Source organism: Acomys minous (genome assembly GCF_964271855.1).
Source record: "Acomys minous genome assembly, chromosome: 17".
Taxonomy (NCBI): domain Eukaryota; kingdom Metazoa; phylum Chordata; class Mammalia; order Rodentia; family Muridae; genus Acomys; species Acomys minous.
The window spans coordinates 54,109,514-54,118,093 of NC_140500.1; the positions used below are offsets into that span (position 1 = coordinate 54,109,514).

At 44.1% G+C, this 8,580-nt stretch overlaps 1 pseudogene across 1 annotated transcript; it reads left to right on the forward strand.

The window, feature by feature from the left end:
- Positions 1-2,693: 2,693 nt before the first annotated feature.
- LOC311588156 (small ribosomal subunit protein eS26-like) lies at positions 2,694-3,450 on the forward strand (annotated as a pseudogene). The gene is made up of 2 exons: positions 2,694-2,703; positions 3,075-3,450. The product of its transcript is annotated as a small ribosomal subunit protein eS26-like (transcript).
- Positions 3,451-8,580: the final 5,130 nt, after the last annotated feature.

Consider the following 8,580-nt stretch of genomic DNA (forward strand, 5'->3'; position numbering starts at 1 on the left):
CTCAGCCCCACCCCCACCCCAGCTGTTGCTCTTTCTGTATGAAGTGGGACCTGATGCTCTAGTTAGCCCTATCTCTGCCGAAAAACCTGGGCTTCGGAAAGGGGGAAGAGCCGCAGGAGGCTGGAGATGCTTGCCCCACCTGGGACAGGCCCTCAGTTCCCTCTCTTCCGGTGGCTTTGGACCCACGCAAGCTTCCGATGGGTGCGCCCTCCCCTCTGCCTCCTCCTCCCTGCAGAGACCCATTCCTCGCCTCTACTTTCCACAGTTCAGTATGGAAAGGCTGTTTGTTCGTTTAGTTAGTGAACAAAGTGGTGAAAGAACAAAGGCGGAACACGGAAGCAAATGTCCGACAGAGTCTCCTAAGCTGGACGATACTGGAGACAGGGCCCCCTCAGCAAGAGCCGTAGAATGCCCTTCTTCCACACAGTCTGCTCCTGAAGTGGCTTGTGCTTTGGTTCTTCTTGCTCTTCGAGTGATAGCAATCTCCTGCTTGCTACCAGCCTGTTTTCTCAGATGGATGGGAGAAGTTGAGGAGTTGTTCCTTCCGTCACTGTGTCTGAGGCTACTGGCCAGTCTCCTCTTCCCTTCTTAATGGCAGACAGCCCCTCTTAGCCACTGCAGGCAGGGGACTGTGTGGCCAATCCCACCAGAGGAATGGCAGGGACATGGGTGGCCCCTCCAATCTCCCAGCCTCATTTTTCCTGCTGACTTGACCCTGGGAATCGTGTTTTCCCCCCAGTGGTGTAGTTAAAGCATCAGAGGTCCCTGTGAGCCAGGACTGCCTGTTCCTGTTTGCCCACATTTTAAGTGAGAAATAAAACATGATTGGGAAATGTCATATTACCAAAGTGATCTTCCGATTCAGTGTAACATTCATTAAAATGCCAATGACATTCTTCACAGAACTAGAAAAATTTATCCTAAAATTCATATAAAAGCACAAAAGACCCCAAGTAGACAAAGAGATCTTACAGAGTTATGCTAGGGCAGTGGTTCTCAGCCTTCCTAACGCTGTGACTCCTTAATCCAGTTCCTCATGTTGTGGTGATTCCCCTCCCCCCAACCATACAATTATTTCATTGCTACTTCATAACTGTAACTTTGCTACTGTTATGAATTGTACTTTTTCCAGTGGTCTTAGATGACCCCTGTGAAAGGGTCATTTGACACCCAAAGGGGTCATGACCCCCAGGTTGAGAACATTGTGCTGGTGGCATCTCTCTACCTGCCCACAAACTACCACAAAGCCATAATGACAGGAACAGCACAGAATTGGCTCCAAAGCAAACAAAAAGACCCACAGACTAGAACAAAAGGCCTAGAAATAATCCCTGGCTGCAGCCACCTAAGGTTTGACAAGGTGTCAGAAACATACACTGCAGAGAAGACAGTTCCGGAGAAGCAGAGTTGGAAAAGCTGGACAGCCATGTGCAGATGGGTGGACCTAGACTGCCTTCATCCCTGCACAGACTCAACATCACGCTGATTGGTCAGCGACCTCAATACAGTGCCTGAAACGCTGAAACTGTCAGGCAGGATCCCACTAACTCAGAAAATAATGACAAAGCTGGACAAATCAGATCACAGGATGAAAGGCGCTTCTGCGCAGCAGAGGGAAGAGAGAACCACAGGACGGGAAAGGGCCTGTCAACCACACACCTGATAGGAGATTAACACCTGAAATCTATGAAGAACTCCAAAAATTAGACACCAAAAAGTTAAATAAATAGGCAAAATGAATTGAACAAACAGTCCTTAAAAGAAGACATACAAAATGGCCAAATAACACACACACACACACACACACATTCATACCCACAAACCCATTCAATATCGTTAGCCATCAGGGAAGTGCAAATCAAAACTGCATTGAGACAATCTTCCCCCAGTCACAATGGCTATCACTGAGAAAATGAATAACACTCCTGACAAGGATATGAGGAAACAGGGAAGGGTAACACACACACACACACACACACACACACACACACACACACACACACACGGCAGTTGGGAATTTAAGCTGTTGGTATGATGGCTGTTTATTAAACTAAAGGGTGGCATTGGATAATGGCTTAGCAGTTAAGAGCACTGGCTGCTCTTGCAGAGGACCCAAGTTTGGTTCCTCGCCCACCCCCTGGCAGTTCACAACAGCCTGTAACTCTAGTGCCAGGAAATCTGATGCCCTCTTCTGGTCTCAATGGGTACTGCATGAATGTACACATGCCCCCTCCTCCACATGCATATACACATAAATGAAAATAATAAAAGATTTAAAAATAAAACCAAACAAACCTAAAGACAGAAACAGATACAACTCAGTTATCCTCGGGTATAGCTGAGGGAATCTAAGTTATGATACCACAGAGGTACCTGTACCTCCATGTTTACTGTTGCACTGTTCACAATAGCCAAGATAAGGAACCAGCTTACGTGCCCACTAAATAAAGAAACTGTGATATATATATACATATATGCATGTATACACAAATATAATAGACTTTTAAACAGTCATAAAAAAGAGTGATGTCATGACATTTTCAGGAAAATGGATTGATTTATCATGTTAAATAAGCCAGACTGAGAAAGGCGCTTTTTCTCATATGTAGAATACACATGCACATATAAACTTATATGTGACCTAAGAGAAGAACAAGGACTATGCAGGGCAAAGGAAGAGTCTAGAGAGTGGGATGGGGGATGGTAAGGGGGACAAAAGCAAAGTAATGTGTTTTGTTTCTATGTAAAATCTAGATACGTCTGTCTGTCTGTCATGAAAGCAAAACGGGGACTATGTGGCGGAGAGATGACCAGTGAAGACTTGGATGAATAGGAGAGAAAGCCAGTGGTATGTAGGTATGAAAGTGTTGTTCTGATGGCCTGCTGGGATAGTTCAGTGAGGAAAGGCACCTGCCACCAAACTTAATAACCTAAGTCCAATCCTCAGGACCCAGATGGTGGAAGAAAAGAATTAGCTCCCATAAGTTGTCCTCTGACCTATACATAAATGCAAAACATTTTTAATGTCATAAAAAAAAAAAACTCATTGTGGTCTTTCTGGTTTTGGCTCCAAGATGACCAAAAAAAAAAAAAAAAAAAAAAAAAAAAAAGGAAAAACAACGGTCGTGCTAAAAAGGGCCACGCCACGTGCAGCCAATTTGCTGCATGAACAACGCATGTGGTGTGTGCCCAAGGACAAGGCCATTAAGATGTTTATTATCCGGAACATTGCAGAGGCCGCTGCTGTCAGGGACGTATCTAAAGCCAGTGTCTTCAGCACTCACGTGCTTCCCCAGCTCCACGTCAAGTTGCATGACTGCGTGAGCTGTGCTGTTCACAGCAAGGTGGTCAGGAATCGATCCTGTGAGGCCCGGAAGGAAGGATGGGACACCCCCACCAGGGCTTACATCTGCTGGTGCTGCACCACGACCTCCACCAAAGCCCATGTAAAGACAGAAGGACAAAAGAAAAAGTACTTCGGACAAATAAAATGGGAGTTATACGTTTTTTTATAAAAAAAAAAAACCCTCATTCTGTATGCTAATTGAAATTTAATAATAATAATGATGATGATGATGATATCCAGCCATGGTGGCTTACACAGGAAATATCAGCACTTAGGAGATGAAGGCAGATACATCAGGAGATCAAGGTCATCTTTAGCTGTAGAGTGAGTTCCAGACTAGCCTGGATTATGTGAGACCCAGTTTCCAAAAAATCAAAACATGAAAACCCAACCACTACTACCAACAAGAACAAAAAAACAAGCAAGGTCAAGCCAGATAAAACCCCATAATGGAGAGAAAAGATGGACACAAAGTCCCACCCCCTAGCTGAGAAGCTACTAGCAGTTGCTAGCTACCAGCAGAGCAGTTAATTCTCTTTGATGCCATGGACCCTGCTAGGCTGCCCATTCTCCTGCTAGGCTGCCCATGCTCCTGCTAGGCTGCCCATGTTCCTGCTAGGCTGCCCTTGGCAATGGGCGGCCATACACCCAGGACTATATGGGCTGTACAAATTGGATTCAATGGTATATAAAAAAAAAAAGACACAAAGCTAAGTAGGTGTGAAGTAGAGGCCTGGATCCAGGGGGAGCTGGGCAAGATAGGTAAATATGATCAACCTAAAATACATAAAATTCTCAAAGAATTAATACATGTATTAAGAAACAAACTCCCAAAACCCCAAGAAAAGGAAAATAAAATACTATAGTTAGCATGGTGACTACTGGTAAATTTGATACCATAGCCACTCCAAACAGCACACAGACCAATGGATTAATATCTAGAATTTATGACTCCAAAATCTAAACATCCCCAAATTTACCTATAAACTGTTCTACAGAGCCACACTGGCAAAAGCAGCAGAGTGCAGACACCGAGATGGATATGCAGACTGGCAAAGCAGCATGCTTTTTCCATTTTTCCATCCCTGTTTGCAGGAAGTGGTGCTGTGTAGTTTGGGCGTATAAATCTCACACTTTGCGTGTTTCTTGGCTTGTTCTTCCTATAGAAATGGAACTGAGTTTATTCGGTGACCTGCTTAACTTGCTCCAACAATTTCTACGTGCGAATCCCTGGGGGGGAGGTTCCTATCTGTGAGCCCACATCACCTGTGAATTGAGAGAAACTGCTTCTTTCCTTCCAATCTAGATGGTCTGAGTTCCATTTTCTTGCCTCACTGACCCGCGTGGGGTTGCTAAGTGCCATTCAGAGCAGAAGCAGCAGAGGCAGACACAGAGCTCCTGACTAGGGCACGGAGCTGCCAGTCAGCTTCTAGAACAGTACTTCTGAAGAATCCAGTCTCAGCCCAGCTGCCTCACAGAGGCTCCTTCCAGGGCATACTCTCTTCCTGCTAATTTCAAAAGTCAAGCCATTCACCCTGTCATGAGTGAGCTCACTAGGTCTGGGGCCCTGGTTGTTTAAATATTCGGTAACACCAGCTTCACCCAGTCAGAGAAATGAAGTCACTACCTTGTTCAAGAGCACCGCTGCCTAGGGACTGCCCTCAGCCATGGTGAAGGCTGTCTGTCTTTAGCACCCTGCTGTTCTGCCCTCTGGGCACCACACTGCTCCAGAGCCTTATTGGCCAAAAGCTAGGTCACAAGGTCATTTAAAGCACATCTTAGAGCGTTGTTCCCTCTCTCCGGTTCAGAATTGTATTTTCCTGTTATATTATTCTGAAAATATCTCAAGCTAATTCAAGCAATATAATAATGGACTCTAAGATATATTTCATTTAAAATCATCTATTGACTTTTTCCCCCCTCAGAATCTTTTGAATGTAAGTTGCAGACATTTTTGACACAGCAGTCTTAAATATTTTGGCACATATCTCCCAAGAAGAAGAAAATTAAGATTGAAGACTGGAGAGATGGCTTGGCAGTTAAGTACACTTGCTAGTCTTGCGTAGGTCATAGGTTTAGTTGCCAGCAGCCACAGGATTATAACCTCTGTAACTTGAGATTCTGGGGGTCTGATGTCCTGACCTCTACAAGCACTGTACATACAAACACGCAGACAAACAATCATACACATAAAATTAAATAACACACACACACACACACACACACACACACACACACACACACACACACACACACACACATCTATTGGGGCCGTTTATTGGGTGATTTATTTCCCCTCCAGTACATCAGATCACACACTGACTGCAACACTCCATGGCAGCTCACTGCAGCTTCCTACCAAGGGACTGGGAGCCACTATTTTTCTTCAGCATCTTCAAAGCGTGGTTATTAGGTAAAGGTAATGACCAGCAGGCCTCCTCATTATAATGCAGTTTTTACTCGTAAATAGTAAGAAATCTGTCAAAACTAAAAGACCAGATGAATGATCTGCTTCTTAACCTTCCATATAGTGACTTTAATATCTTTTGATGATTTGGACTAGCTTCATTAAATTTTACTGAGGCTGACAAAACAGGAGTTTGAAAAAAGTCTTAATTTTCTTTGTTAATGACTAGCTGGTATTTTTGTTTATAAAGAAGAAATTTTGGGCCACTGAGATGGCTCAGTAGGCAAAGGCACATCGCCACGCATAATAACCTAATACCGTCAATCAGTGGGCTCCATGGGGCAGAGTGAGAGAACTGACTTCCACAAGGTGTCACCTGACTTCTATCCTAGCTGTGGCACATGCATGCCCATCCATGCAGATACATTTAAGTTCTTAAAGGAGTACGTTTGTATCCTTTACTATTTTTAAAAATCTCCCTTTTCCTCATTAGAATGGAATAACGGAACTGATGAGACAGATGGCTCACCTGGTTGAAAGGCTTGGCTCATAATCTGAGCTAGATTCCTAGACGCCACAGTGAAAGGAGACAACCACCTCACATAAACTGTCCTGTTCTCCACATGTGCACAGTGGTACCTGTGAGCCCCTCCTACATCATATGTGCATACACACACACATACACACACAGACACACACGCAAACACACACACACACTTTGAAAAATGCACACATGGATTTTTTAAAAAAAGTATTACATGTGTTGAAACCATTATTTTTATCATTCATTTAAGAAGATCTTTTATGTGCACATGCATGTGGCTGCATTAGTTTATGTGTGCCATTTGTATGTGGGAGCTGTGGAGGCTGGAAGGTGTTGGCTCCCCAGGCACTGGGATTAGAGGCTTTATGAACTGCCATGCTGGTGTTAGGAACTGTACTTAGGTCCTCAGTAAGAACAGCAAGTAATCTTAATTGCTGAGTAATCTCTCTGGCTCCCTTTACTCTCATTCTTGAGGTTCAAATTGACTCAAATTTTACCAGTGGGAACCAGGCCCCTTTTGCTAGTGGGGTAGATGACTAGACTGAAGAAAATTGAGGCCGTGTTCTAAGGAGAGGAATAGGTATTCAGCAGCCAGTAGGAAGTGTCTCACGTTACTTTCTCCAGAGCCTCAGTTTCCTGGTCTTAGGTGAGATCATAACGGATGTTTTTCAGACTTAATGAATTGGTCATGGATTAATATGAACGGCATGTAATATCCCTTCCCTGGCCTTTCCTCTTCATTTCCACCACATTGTCTTTCTTTAAATGCTATCTTGAGCTAGGGCTGTAGCTCAGTGGCTGAGTGCTTGCCCAGCATGAGGCTGCTAGGTTTGATGCCAGCACCAGAAAAGACAATCATCTTACTTTTGATTTACAACATATTATTTTTACCTGTTTGCTCCTCAGTTCTCTGTGAAATGAGGAGTGGCTCACCTGTGCTGCTGTTGTTCAATGCATACCCCCACTGGAAGGCTTGTGAATCCCAAGGGTCCTCCAGGATTTTTCACAGCAGCAGTGAAGACACAGTCTCAGGAGTTCCTTGGCTTTGACTCATTCTGCTGACTTTTGGGGGGAGGTTGTTGTATTAATCACTTCATCATCAGACTCAGAAATTCCAGAACAAAGAATTCATTTGAGTCTCCTACGAGACCCTGAAAATATCTGGGGTATATAATGGATGCTTGAGGTCTCCCGCCAAGATTTTGTTTACTGGCCCCTGAGGCCATCCCCCATTGCTATGAGTGTGGGACACTGATGAGTCACAGATGTCCCCTTCTCTAGGAAACTATTTTCAGCTGCCAACGGCGGGCTGAGGGATGCGACATGGTCAAAGCTGGTGACTGGCTTCAGTCTGGTCCCATTGGAGCTCTGGAGTACGAATATCATCAGAATTGTGGCCAGGTTTGACTGCCACAGCACCCTCACCCCAGTTTATTAAGGTGCAAATGACAAAATTAGATATATTTAAGGTATACAACATGACTTGAGGAATGGTGGAAAGATCACCACAATCAAGGTAGTTAAACTATGCTTTGGTTACCACTGCGTGTGTAGTTGTAATCGAGTTTTAGCCATATGACAGTATTAAAAATATGCTTATGTGTATGGGTCTTTTTCCTGCATGTATGTCTATGCACCATGTGTGTGCAGTGCTTACGGAGGCAAGAAGAGGGCATCAGATTGCACACCTTTAATCCCAGCACTTATGAGGCCAATTCAAGGGATCAACATGGTCTACATAGCAAGTTCTAGGTCAGACAGGGCATCATAGTAAGACCCTGACTCAAACAACAACAACAATAACAACAACAACCCCAGTTACATGTATTTAATTAACAAAGATCATATGTATTCAAAGCCTACAAGGTGATAATCTGACATACTTACATGCTGTGTAATGCTTATTGCAATCAAATTAGTCAAAATGCTATTCACAACTCAAGCGGCTAGATCCCCAAGCCTTTTCATCTTATAGCTAAAGATTATATCCTCTGATCAACACCCCCTTTTCACTGCAGAGTGAATAACCTCCGCGTGATAGACACTCGCACTCCTGTTGTGACTGCTGTGGGCAATGCTGCACTGAGCATGGTAGTACAGCTTACTCTTTGAGACATTGTTTCCTTAGGAGATATGTATACGTGTGGAGTCTGCATGTGTGTGCGTATCCCCTCCTCTCACCACACACTATATTTTAAAAATGTGAGGAACTTCTATGCCATTTCTCATAAGGGGCATACTAATTTAGACTCCCATCCACCGTGTGCAGGGCCTCCCTTTCCC